The sequence below is a fragment of the Molossus molossus genome, unplaced genomic scaffold (genome assembly GCF_014108415.1).
Source record: "Molossus molossus isolate mMolMol1 unplaced genomic scaffold, mMolMol1.p scaffold_m16_p_6, whole genome shotgun sequence".
In the NCBI taxonomy this organism is placed as follows: Eukaryota; Metazoa; Chordata; class Mammalia; order Chiroptera; family Molossidae; genus Molossus; species Molossus molossus.
Window position 1 is genome coordinate 42792585 of NW_023425399.1, and position 14311 is coordinate 42806895.

Consider the following 14311-nt stretch of genomic DNA (forward strand, 5'->3'; position numbering starts at 1 on the left):
TCATATTGTCCCAAGGTTACCTTAAATTATCCTCTTGCTTTTTAATTATTATTATTTATATTACTGGATTGATTGGGTGTTTTTTCCTACCTTGTCTTCCAAATCACTGATTTGATCTGCTTTATTAAATCTATGGTTGATTCTTTCTGGTGTATTATTGATGTCAGATATGTTGTCCTTCATTTCTGACTGAGTCTTATTTATGGTTTCCATATCTCTTTTTCCATGCTATTTTAGTTCCCACTTAGTTCTTGGTGATTCTCATTAAGTTAATTGGGCATCCTTGTAACCATTCCTTTGAACTCTATATCTGGTAAATTGCATGCCTCCATTTCATTTAGTTCATTTTCTGGATCTTCTTCCTTTTCTTTCATTTATATGTTGTTTCTTTGCCTCCCCATTTTTGCTATTCCTTTTTATTTGTTTCTATGTATTAGATCAAACTGTTATGCCTCATGCTCTGTGTGGGGTGGCCTTATGTAATAAGTGTTCTGTGGAACCCAGTGTTGCCATCTCTTTGATCTTCCAGGTTGGGTGCTCTAGGAATGTCCCTTGTGTGGGTTATTTGGGGTCTCATGTTGTAATTGGGTCTTGATTGTTGTTTTCCTGTTTATGTGTGGTATTTCCTCTCAGGCTGGCTGACTGTGAGGCTCATCCCTGATCACATCATGTGAGCTGTTGTGCAGGTACTGCCAGAACACAACACAACACAACACAACGAAACAAGAAACAAAACCAAGATACACAAAAGACTCCAACAACAACAACAACAACAACAACAACAACAAAAGAAAAGAGAGCCCTAGCTGTTTTTTCTCAGTGGTTAGAGCATAGGCCTGCAGACCAAAATGTCATGGGTTTGATTCCCAGTCAAGGACACATAACTGGGTTGCAGGTTCAATTCCCCAGCCCAGGCCAGTGTTGTGCAGGAGGCAAACAATTGATGTGTCTCTCTCACATTGATGTTTTTCTCTTTTTCCCCCCTTCCCTCCCTCCCTCCCACTCTATCTGAAGATAAAAGTGGAAAAAAGTATCTTTAGGTGAGGATTAACAACAACAACAACAACAACAACAACAACAACAACAACACAACAGAAAGAAATGAGAATTAAGAAAGAAAAAATAGGACAAGAATAATAGAAGAAAAATATGAGAAGAAAAAAAGGGTAAGAAAAAGGAATATGAAAGGAAAGATGTGAGAAAAAAATAAGAATAAAGAATAGGGGAAGAAAAATGATATAAAAAGAGGAAGAAAAATTATGGAAAGGATAAAGGAGAAAACAGGATAAAGAAGAAAGTAATAGAGCAAGAAAAGGAAAGATTAGAGATGTGAATGAAAAAAGAGAGACTAAAATAATAGCAAAGCAATAAAGTAGAAAATAAAAGAAGAAGAAGAAAAAAGAAGTGGCATTCATCTCAACAGAGTTTAGTGCCTTTTGGGAGTTCCTTTTGGTTCCTACTCTTCTGATGACTGAGGCTGACAGTTTTGTCTGCCAATTCTGTGCCTCCCAGGAGGTGCTTTGATGCTAACCACTGTCAGAAACTGTCCTTATTTGGCTCTGCAACCTGAGTGAAGCCTCAAGCAATCGACAGTTTGTGTCTGTCTCCACAAGACCTGGCTGCATGTGAGATGGGAAAAGCTGCACTCTAAGGGCAGTTTGTTTGCAGCACAGGCCCAGGGATGTTTCAGCAAACTTCCCCAGGTTCCTCAGGCTCCGCTCTCCTTCACCTGTCAACCAGCTGTTAGCCTTAACCACTGAAAAGTCTGTTTCTGAAAGGGCTTTAGGTGGAATTGGGAGTATAAGACTTCTGGATCTGCCCAGCCAGTGTGGCTCAGTGGTTGAGCATGGAACCATGCATCAAGTGGTTGCTGGTTTAATTCCTGGTCAGGGCACATGCCCAAGTTTTGGGCTTGATCTCCAGTGAAGAGCCTGCAAGAAGCAGAAGATTGATGTGCTTCTTTCATTGATGTTTCTGTCTCTCTCTCCCTCTTCTTTCTTCTCTCAGTAAAAATCAATAAAAACATGTTTTTAAAAAAGATATCTACCCTGATTGGTTTGGCTCATCAATTGACCACCAGCTCATGGACCAATGAGTCATGGTTTCGATTCCAGTCAAGGGCATGTACCTTGGTTGTGGTTTGGTCCTTGGCCCTGGTTGAGGTTGTGTGGGAGACAACCAATCAATGTGTCTCTCTTGCTCTCTCTCCCTCCCTCCCACTCTATCTGAAGATAAAAATGGGAAAAAGTATCCTCAGGTGAGAATTAAAAAAAAAAAGATTTCTGGGTCTCCCGTGAGGAGGAGGTGCTGTTCAGGTTTAGGGCAGGTGTATTTTCCTATGCTAGAGCTACTCCTCTGAGAGTGACCCAGAATATTTCCTATTTCCCTGTCCTTGGCTGTATGCAATCCAGTGGGATCAGCTGGAAACTGGCAGTTTCTATTAGTTTTCCTGTGAAGGGGTAGCACCAATCAGGTTCTCAGGACAGTGGAGCAGATAGCCTCACCCCCAGGCCAGTCACTGATGCTCACTGAAACTGTTCCTACCTATACACTTGGCCTCTGCTGCTGTCTCCTCTACAGGGGTTCAGATGCTTGGTGTGGCAGGCAGGTTCCTGAAGGTGGTGTAAGCTGTATCCCCTAGGGTGGGGTATTTTTCTTTTCCTGAGCTGTGTCTTCTGGGAGGGACCTGTGCCTCTCAGGAAAAATGACCTCTTTGATTTGATGTGGTATGACCAGTTGTAGCTTCCCAGCTGCTGCTTTTCCACATTTCCTCCCAATGCTTCCCACCCCAGCCTCTCATCTGGCAACTCCAGTCTTCATTCCTTTCCCTCCACCAAAGCCTCAGGTAAGTAGATGCAAACAAAAACCTTTGCTCTGGGTTAAACAAAAAAAATCTGTGGCTTTATCTCAGACAGGCTCTGGTCTTTCCTGGAGCCAGAAACCCCACTGCCTTTCACAGCTGGATGTTACATGGGTCACTGTTCTCTGCTCTGGTGCTCTGGACTGAGGAGCCCAGCCTGGGTTCTGGGCCTTGATCCTCTCAGTAAAAACCACCCCACAGCTGAAAGATCCTCCTCACTCTTGGCCTGCCAGTTGTGGGAGCTGCGCCAGACACTCTCGTGACCTCACCCTTCCTACCAGTCTCCAGGTGGTTTCTGCCCTTCCTTGTTATAAGCTTCCTCCTCAGCTGGATTTCAGTTGGTAATTCTGGGTAACTGTTCCCCAATTTAGTTTTAGCTTTTTTTCCAGTCTGGCCTTGGGAGGAGGTGCAAGAAAGGTCTGCCAATTCTGCAATCCTTTTCTCCTCTTTCTGGATTCATCTTTCCATGGCTCTTGCTCCCGTCCAATGGCCTCTCCTCTAGGGCTGCGGTGTTCATTGGGCTCCAGTTCAGGCTGAGATTGGTGATGACTTGATGCCATCGCTTGTCTCTGGGTGCTTCAACAGGCCCTTTAGTCCTTCCCACATTAATGAATTCACTTCTTAAACTACTCAAATTGATTTCTGTTCCCTATTTTTTTTTGCTGAGTCCTTAGAAAACTTCTCTGTCCAGACTAGATTTGAAAAAATTGTTGCTTCCCCAGCTGATGGTGTTGAGACTGAAAAGCTGTCCCAGGGGTATCATGATGAAGGCATGCCTTGAATTTAAGCTCTTGTGGAGAGGCCAGTCCTGGGATGTTCTTTGACAAAACCTGCTTTGTGAAAAATATCTTGAGTCCATTTTCATAGCTACTAGACTATATATGACTGAGCAAAGGATCCCTCTGAGAAGCTGTGAAAGGTTCCCAAGACTGTGAAAAGAACCAAACCGGTTCATTCCTTGCTGTGTCCATATCCCTTGCAATGTAACTTTGCACCTCCTCCCACTGAGATGGCAGTTGTTCCAAACTCCTTGCATCATTTTGACTTGCTTTAATTAATAGAATGAATAGGAGGAGGTAGTGGGCTTGTGCCTTAAGAGGCCATGCATGCTTCTGCTTGCTTTTTTCAGACCCTTGCCTCCGCCATAGAAGTAAGCCAGGGCTGGGGGAGGGGAGGTCTAATGCCCTTGAGCCAAAATGTCCCAGTTGAGGCCCACACATGTGACAGAGCCCAGACAAGACCAGCACAGCCATTTTGCAGCTGGCTACAGAAACATGAGGGCATCCAGTCGAGATCAGAAGTGCCCAGCTGAGACGTGCCTACAGAATTGTGCACTAAGTAAGTTGTTATCATTTCAGAGAAATCTGTTTCAGAGCCATAGCCAGTTGATACACTGACCTTGGGGAGGCTCAGCAATAGCTCCCAAGGGCATGGTGGGTGGGTGGCCATTTGGGTCACATCAGGTTGTTTACAAGATAACTCATCACTAACCTCATTTCTCATTAGGAAGGGATAAAAAAAAACCCTTTTGCTATTGAGCTTAATAAGGGAAAGAAGAAAGCAGCAAAGCAGTTGCTTCTGCCCGCAGCATCTATATTGGAGCTCAGAGCCAACATTTGTAGTTTTTCTGGTACCACTCCTCTCTCAACACTGCTTCCTCTGTCCTGACTCCTCTGTTGCTTTTTCTATAGAAGCAGCTGCTCCCCAGCTTCTGGTCTGTCTGTATTCCAAAGCTACTATTGTTTCACAAAAGGCAGACTGCAAAAGCAAAGAATTTCTGTCCTTTGCCTGTTCAGCTGGCTCCTGAGCCACCAGGAAGCAGTGAGAACCTGCCTCCTTGTTGCTGTAAATGAGAAATTAGCAAACAGTACAATAAAATTGCCCCAAATTGGAAGAATTAACACAAGGATGTGAGATGGACAGGAGCAAAAAAAAAAAAAAAAAAAATCCATAATCAAGAACAATGGCGATGAATGAAGGGAAATGAAAACTCCCTGAGCGGTACTTAGAGTCCAGTCTTGCTGTTTCTTCTCCCATATATCCCTCTCTTCCAGGCTTCCAAGATGATTTTATTTATCAAACATTTGCCACTGGCTTCCTGGTACCATGCTCCCAGCCATAAGGCTGAGCGATCACCCAGGGGCAGAAGTCCCTTTGTGCTCTGGTTGGCCCAGGCCCACAGGTTTCTCAATAAAAGGATGTTGCTAAACCAGGCTAACTCCTGACTGGTTCATATCTCCTCTCCTGGATGACTTGACTGCTCTTGGAATCCACATACTTTATCTACAAGATATCCTTAGTGTGAATTCAAGGCAGGGGAACAACTTAGGTTGGTTGGTGTGCTTCTATTATCTGTCAGATTGGAGAACTAGCAAACTTATTTTTAACCTCAGCCCCAAGAGATAGGGAGAGGGAAGAGTGAGGCAGTCTGCAATCATAGTCACCATAGAAAGAAATGAAATTGGAGGCAAGAAGTGAGTTTTTGTTAAGGCGAGTTTCTGTGTTTGGGGAGTCCCGACTACTTTTCCAAGTTATTACTAGACTCTTCAAGAGCCAATTTCTCATGGACTGACAGTAATTTTTGAGGTGGTCTGGCTTCTTGGATGTCTGTGTGACTAGAATTTGGTGGCCACAACTATGTTCAAATGACTCAAGTGAGATATCAATTGGTATGAAAAGACATGAGGATTTGAGGTATACTCAAACTGCTCTCCAGAAAGGTTGACAACATCTGGCCTTCTAGGTATGTGTGAGAAAGCTCATTTATCCAGCTCTTAATCAACACTGGGATCATCATGAAAATGATGGGTGGAAATGGTACATCAAATTGATTGTATTCTTTGATTACCAGACAGAGAGACTATATTAAATTTGATATTTATGCTTCTTCTTTTGTAAACTGCTTAAGTTTTTTTTTTCTTATTTGTCCATTTTTCTTTTGCAGTTTTAGAAACTGATTTCTTAAAGTCTCAATATGTGTTAGTTATTATTTTTATATTGTGAGCTATATACCTGCAGGCAGCACCAATTAATAGAAAACTCTTGTTAGTTGAATTATCTTTCAATATTAAAGCTATCAAGAAATTGTTTTTCCTATACGTCACACATCTTTCTTGGATTGCATTTGATTTTTGCTTTGTGTATATAGGTATGTTTTCACCATTCAGAAAACTTAAATTTGGCATAATTAGATTTATCTCTTCCTTCACATTTTTTTGGTACATAAATAAAACTTCTCTACTCAAGATCATGTTAGTTTTTTTCTCTTACATCTAACTCTTGAAGGCATCTGAACTTTGTTTGGAAGTCTGCCATAAGGTAAGGACTTAACTTTAGTTTTAGAAAATAGCATTTAAATACTTTGATGAAGTCATAGTCCCAAACCTCCTCTCCAGCATCAGGAAAAAGTTGCCCCCAATCATTGTTAGCATCTTGAGAGGATGAATCAAATTAAAGTCTGTACTGCATTGAACCAGGGCATCCTCTGGGGGGTGGGGCAAGGAGGATACCTAGTTATTCATTAATAACATATTGCTTTCCAGACCATTTCACCAGACCAGGATCTCAGAGAACAGCTCTAAGCAGGATGACAGTATACATTAATCAGCAATGAAGGACATTTTGAGAGTAAAAGGGAGCACCATTAATACTTATGCAAGGACTACAGGCACAAACTGGAGTTTTCCAGACAAACTGAAATGTTTTGTTACCATACCTACAGGGGACTGACTGATGATTAAGGACTGATGTGCACTTCATGCAGTGACAGTAGTGCCTAGGCAGCTCACATTATTGACACCAAGCTTCTGGGTGAGAAAAAGTTGACTGGCCAGACTCTGACAAATAAATATGTCTCCTTCCAGAGAGGAAGTAGGCACAACAGAGACATGAAGAAGAATCAACATATGTCCATTAGGATGTACATTATTTCTAAGAGATGGAGGCTTAAAACACATCACCTTTGGAAGAGATGCTGGCTAGCAGTGAATTATAGAGGAGGTTGGTTTGATATGAGGAATTGGTTTGTACATCCATGAATCCCTGCTAATACTGAGTCCAGTGATTAAATTGCTTAGATAAGAATGGCTTCATTTTTCAGGAAAAATTCAAGTGACAGCCATGAAGATTTCCCTGCCTCCTGTTTCTCCCCTTCCAGCACCAGAGCACAACAGCCACATGGACTGAGATGGGATTGGCCATTGCAGGAGATTTGAACAATATCATAGTCTCTGGCAGACTTGAGGAGCAATATGCGTGATTGGGTTTTTCTGAAGAAACATTGCTGCTGATCGCTCTGTGTGTGTGTCATTGTGTCCCTGCTGTTTCACTTTATTGGATGAATAGAGTTTGGTGATGGCATCATCATATTTGGAGTGTAAATGAAAATAGAGCATGCCCCCTGAACATGTCCCTGCTCTGAGAGTCAACTGCCTCATCAGAGGACAGTTAAACAGTCACCTTTCTCATTCAATCAGAATAAGGAAGACAAGGTGTTTTTTAATGTTAGTTGACTAGGTGGTGGAAGTGGGTATAGATGTTGATTGTGCTGCCCCAATATCTGATTCAGGGTTTACTTATTGCTTCAAAGAATACAACTGGAAAGTGAGCACCACATAAAGAGGCGATGGCTCTACAAATAATAAAAGGTCTTACTGGTTTCCCATGGCTGCTGTGAGAAATCATCATGACTGTAGTGGCTTAAGCAACCCAAATGTATTCTCTGATAGCTCTGCAGGTACACATCTGAAATCAGTCCCACAGGCAGTAGTGTTGGTTCTTTCTGGAGGCTCTGAGGGGGAATCTGCTTTTGTGCCTTTCCAGCTTTTAGTGGCAGCCTGTACTCCTTGGTTTGTGGCCCCTTCTTCCATTGTCAAAAGGCATTGCTGCAGTCTCAGCTTCTACTATCATATCATGCCTTCCTCTTACAAGGACCATTATGATTACATTTGGGTCCACCCAGATAGTCCAGGATAATCTCCCCACCTGCACATAATCACATCTGCTAAGTCCCCTTTGCTGTGTAAGGTAACATTCACAGGTTCCAAGACTTAGGATGTGGACATATGGGAGGAGGGGGGTCATTATTAAGCCTACCATGAGGTCACTTGATTAGCCTTTTGCAAATTAACTTCTACATTTAGTCAAGGCCAGTGGCTCCAAAAAGACCATTTCTTCTGGGTCTTTGAATTTGACAATATTTCCTAATTCATGAGGGGAAAATTGGAGGCAGTAAGGCCCCAGAATAATGCTCCTTGGCAACTTCTAAAAGGCCAAGCACTTTACAAGCCAATATTAATGGAGGTGCAGGCCATGTATACAAGCAGATGGCATCATGGGGTAACATGTCCAGAAGAGTGTTTATAAAAACAAACTTCCAAATGTCAAATGAGTTACAGATCATGGAAAGAGAAATGGAAAACAGCACAGTGTCATAAAAGGTAGCCAAAGGGAAACAGCCAGATGAAGCCAGGGAAGACTTGATGCTTCTCCCAGAACATAGCTGTGGGAGTTTTCAGGGGTCCTGACTGGTTAATTTTCTCTCCCAGTTTTAGAACACCAGAGTGTTCTTGCATTCTGCTGCTTGCTCCACTGTTTGCAAATGTGTAGGAGGTTTTGCATGAGCCATGATAAAGGACATTTTACAGCTGTTTTTGCTTAGTCTACAGCCAACAGACTGGAGGACAGCACAACTGGGTCCTTCAGCCCACCGATGCTTTCGGATATGTGGAAACAGGCCTAGGGAATAGGCAACAAGGGACTGAATAGATCTGCTCCCTTAATGGGGCATACCTAGAGGACCTGCTACTTCAGGATGGGGCCGAGAGAGCCTAGGCCCTTCCCAGATGGATGACAACAGAAAATGTGCAGCCACTATGGAAAACAGTATGAAATTTCCTCAAAAATTAAAATAGAATTACCATATAATCTGGCAATTCCACTTCTGGGTATATTTCCTAAGGAAATGAAATCACTATCTCAAAGAGATATCTGCACCCCCATATTCAAAGAAGCATTATTTACAATATCCAAGATGGAATAAACCCAAGTTCAGCTGACAGATGAATAGATAAAGAAAATGTGGCATATACATACAGTGAAACCAAAAAGGAATGAAATTATGATACATGATACAACATGGATTAGCCCTGAAGACATTATGCCAGGTGAAACAAGGTAGACAGAGAAAGACAAATACCTTATATCACTTATATGTGAAATCTAAAAAAAACTCTGAACATCCAAACTCATAAATACAGAGAACAGATTGGTGGTTGCCAGACTGGGGGGTGGCAGGAAGTGCGGTAAGTGGGTAAAAGTGGTCAAAAGTTTCATATTTCTGCCCAGCCAGAGTGGCTCAGTGGTTAAACGTAGTCCCATGCACCAGGAGTTTGTAGGTTCAATTCCTGGCTGGGACACATGCCTGGGTTGCAGGGCCAATCCCCATTAAGGGGCTTGCAGGAGGCAGCTAAATCAATGTTTCTGTCTCTCTCCCTCTTTCTTTCTCTCTCTCTAGAAAATCAATAAAAACACATTTTTAAAAGTTATAAATTTCTAGTCATAAAATAAATAAAACATGGAGGTGTTATATATAGCATGGTGACTATAGCTCATAATTTTGTGTTGCATATTAAGAGTAAATCTTAAAAGTCATAAGAAAAATAAATTTTTATAACTATCTATAATGGTGGATGTTAACTAGACTTAATGTGGTGATCATTCACAATATATATATATGGAATCATTATGTTGTACACCTGAAAATAATGTAATGTTACATGTCAATTATATCTCAATAAAAAAAGGAAATGTGGTTTGGGCAGAAAGTAAAGCCTCAAGATCTTGAAAATCAAGGCTCCATTTGGGGCATAAAAGAAGAAAATTATGAGCAAACTAAAGATGATTGAGTGGCTGTTCTCTAACTCTCTGTTGTTTCATGCACACACACACATGCACACACACACACACACACACACACACACACACACACACACCTCACCCACACATACCCTTTTGATCATGCAGGTTGTCATAACTGAACATGTGGAATAAGGAAAATATTACTTTCTAAGGAGGCAGTGTGAGAGAGTAAAAGTCTAGGTGATCTGAAGTCTGGTCTGAATCTCTCTTAGTAAGACCCCAAATCTTTATGGACTATCTGTAAAATAAAAACCGTATCTAAATCAGTGATTTTCAATATTTTTGGGTGTCAGAATCTCCTTCAGTTATACTTTCTAATGAAAAAACTTTATAAAACCATGGTGTCCTGCTTGTGTTCCACCAAAAGCAGATACTCTGAGACAAGGGCTTGAACACTGCGAGTTTATTTGGGAGGTAATTCCAAGGCAGCCCAAACGAGGGAGTTGGGAAAAGGAGACTGAAAAGGGAGAGAAGCCAATGAAGTGTGTGTTGATGAGTAGGGTTGCTCTGTGGGCAATGTGGGCTGCATTGCCTACAGAGCAACCCTGAAGACTCCCAGAAGCACTACTTCTCCAAGGGTGCTCTCTGGACCAGCAGCATGGACATCACCTGGGACCTTGATAGAAATGCAAATTCTCAAGTACCAACCCAGACCTATGATCAGAAGATCTGGTGGTGGGGCTCAGCAATCCATATTTTTCAAGCCTTGCAGGTGATTCTGATGCACAATGAAATTTGAGAACCTCTGTATAGAACATGACACAGAATTGCCCCTTGAGAAGTTGAGGGATAGTGAAACTTGAGTAATTGTCCACTCATTCTCTTTTCTTATTGGTTGAGGTTGCTGGTGACCTGGATTGCTTAGTATCTGGGTTTCCCTGAACACAGTCTGAGAAAGGTTTCCTGGTGCTGGAGAAAGCTCTCAGACATGTGCTTTGTTCAGGTGGGATGCTGCTAAGTGTACGCAGGAACTGGTATACAGAGTCAACTATATGTACTAAAAATTCAGTGGCGTCTATACATATTTGCAATTTGAGGTGTGTATAGTGAGTGCATAGATATATCCATTAGATTCTGGTTAGGGACTAGAGATGTGCCTGGAGCACATTAAATGCTCAGTAAATACTATCTATTATTATTAATGGTAATGACTGAAAAGAAGCCCACATTAGAAGTTAGGAAACCTGAGCTGGATCCCAATCCAATCTCTTCCTGGCTTTGTGACCTTGGCAAGTCTAACCTTTGAGCTTGATTTCCTTGTCTGTAACCTGCGGATAATCATGTTTCCCCTGGCTACCTCATTGTACTGTTGGAAAGATGAAGAGGGTTACTGCGTGTGAAAGCAACTTGTCCAGCAATGAATTATGTAAATGTGAGTGGGCTCTGGTGTTCTGTCTTCTGCACCAGCCTGGGCTATGCATATATAGTGAAGAGGAGCTTGTACTATGTGATAACAATGGCGCTGGAAATGATCATTGGTTCTAAGGCCCTCCAGGGAAAGCACTGAAAATCCTGCCTTGCCCCTACCCTGAGTCCTGAACGTCCCTAAGTTTGAACCTCAAATGGCCCTTAGGATGTCTTTGGTGGTCTCTAGACCCTTGGTGGCTGCCTGATGGGGCAGGCTCATTCCCCATGTGAGTGGCTGCTAGACATGGAAGGCCTCTGGGTCCCGCACATCTCTACCTCTGACACTGCCCTGGTTATTCTGCTAACTCTGGAGTGGGGCACAGCCCTCTCTTTATTTGTGTAATTGATACCATTAGGCTTCTTCACAATTTCTTCCAGATCTCTTGTGTCAGTTGTTCTCAACCTTGTTAGCACATTGACTATTGCTGGGGAATTTTAAAACATACTGGGTGGAACTCAGACATGAGTCTTTTTAAAGCTGTCCCCGTGATTAAAGATCAAGAACTACTGCTCTAAACTGTATTTTTCCTCAAGTCAGAAATTTAAGTCTGTGGGGTTTTGGAGGCAATCTACCCACGTGGACTGGGACCTCCCTCCATCCTGGCTGTAGTTGGACTGTCTTTTTAACCAGGGAACCAGCATGGTAGAGGAGCAAGACAACACCTTTAAGTGCATTGCAAAGCAGTAACTAACATATTGGTTTTTAGAAAGCTTTGATGATACATGATTTTGTCCTATGGCTTAACTTCAGAATCTTCTGTCTATAAAAGCATGGCTTTTAATTCAGTCCCTCCTGTGAGCCCATAAGATGGGGATGCATATAAAACTCACTGTGCAATAGTAAACTGAAACTCAGGTGATGGTAAATAGTTCAACACTATTAATTGCTGAGGGGCATCATGCCCAAATCTAGGTCGTAGTACTACGATTTATTACTCAACTACTCACATTTTCAACTTTTGATATTTTCCACAAATTTTACTACAAAATGGGTGTGTGGTAGGTATTTATTATGATTGTTAAAAAACATTTTATGAAAACAGTTAATATTTGTAAATCATCTTATGGTTTTCATATCCATTCTCTTTCTATTATAATGCTTGCTGGAGAGTTATGAATAAGTGATTGGGCACATAGTTTTGAAGCAAGTTGGATGTTGATGCTGAGGCAGGATAATAAGAAGCTGGGGAAATTCCTTGGCAAGTGGGATAAGGGAGACTAAGACAAAATAATTAAGCAAGGACAACACAATTTATAGCCAGCTAATGAATCACAAGGTCTTATCTTCCCTACCAAGGACACTTAGGAGCAAACTGGTTTACACATTCTAGACCATCCTGGGGCGGACCATCCTTGGTCCCACTTCCTCTTTGATGATGTTCTTTAAAAATGAAATCAATCATAAAATAAACCTGACCCCTCTATAACCACATTTTGATGAATTAACATATTAAAGAACACACCTGAAAAGTTAATATTCTGTTAAGACTCACCTAAGAGCTTCCCTAGCATTCCTGTAGGCTAAAGAAAGCTGAAAAGCCTCAAGGACCCACAGACAAACTCTCTCTAGAGCACACCCACACCTTTTCCCCTCAGGTATGTATCTTTGCTCTCTTTCTCCCAAACTCTAAGGGTCCCCATGAGACTTGCAACCAGGGAGCAGCAGGCAGCAGCAGCTTGTCCTGGGCTTACTCCCTGAACCTGTGTCTAAGGCCCACTTTTTCTCTGACTTTCCAGTGAACTAACAGCAGCCCCACCTTAGCTCACTTCTGTCACTGTGACTTTTATTTATATCAGTGAGTTCATGCAACCTAGTTATTTTAAGACAGTAAGAAACTAGGAAAATTTCAGGACAATGGGGAATAGGGAAACTAAGACAGATAGTTAAACAGCAGTTTGTAACCACCTAGTAAATCCTCTCTTCCCTAAACCAAGGACACTTGAGAGTACATGGTTTGCATTTCTCCTCCCCAATGAGAGGGAAAATAGCTTAAATCATCCTACTTAGAGAGACAGATAACAGAAATCCAATTAATGCCATTTGCCAACCATACCTAAGCACAGACAAATTATGAGAATACATCTCATTTTGGTACATCAGCATAAGGCTGATGAAAATTCTATTGATCCTCCCCTAAGACCTCCCCTAAATACCTAGCCTTTAAAACCCCTGAAAACCAAGGTCCCAGCCTGCTCTCCCTCCAGGGAGCATGCCGATACCATTCCCTTTCCCCTCTCTTTCCCCCATATGCACATATCTCTTAGACTCCAAGGGACACTACAGACTAGCCAGCAGGGGAGCAATGGGTAGGAGCAATTTGTCCCAGGCTCACCCTCTGAACCCGTTTCCAAGCCCCCTTTTCTCTGACTTCCCAGTGAGCTAAAGCAGCCCAGTCCAAGCTCTCCTGTTGCTTCTTCCATGCCCTTCCTAGTTTCACTGTCCTAAGTGTGTTTTGCTGCTGTCAATAAATTCTTACTTGCTTTTCTTTTCTTCTTTATTTTATCTTCACCCGAGGACATTTTTGCATTTATCTTCAGATAGAGCGAGAGGGAGAGAGGGAGGAGGAGAACGAGAGAAACATCGATGCGAGAGAGACACATCTAGTGGCTGCCACCCATGTGACCCCAACTGGGGCTGGGGAAAACCACAACTGAGGTACGTACCCCTAGTGGAAACCAAACCCCAGGACTCTCCAGTCCGTGGGCCGATGCTCTAACCGCTGAGCCAAACCAGCCAGGACCTTCCTTGCTTTTCTATTCTTTGTTTCTTCATTGAAATCTTTCCTTCAAGAAGACAAGAACCAAGGTCTGATTGTCTCACTGGTAACACAGTGTGGTCCACTTCTTTCCTACAACATTTCTAAAAGGCCAAAACAGCCGTGCCTAGGCTTTCTTTGGTTGCTTCTATCCTAAGCGTTTCCTTTGTTTCACTGTCCCCAGCTTTACTAAACGTAGTCTCAAAATCACTTAGATTCATCTTGTGAGATCTTTCCTACTCAAAGAACTCACATACTACCAACTGACCTGAGGCCTACCTGCTTGAGGCTTGTCTCCATCTGGTAACAGTACTAGTAGCATCTTTTCAAATTCCCTGAACATTCAGGAGGGCAATTTCATGGACAGCCT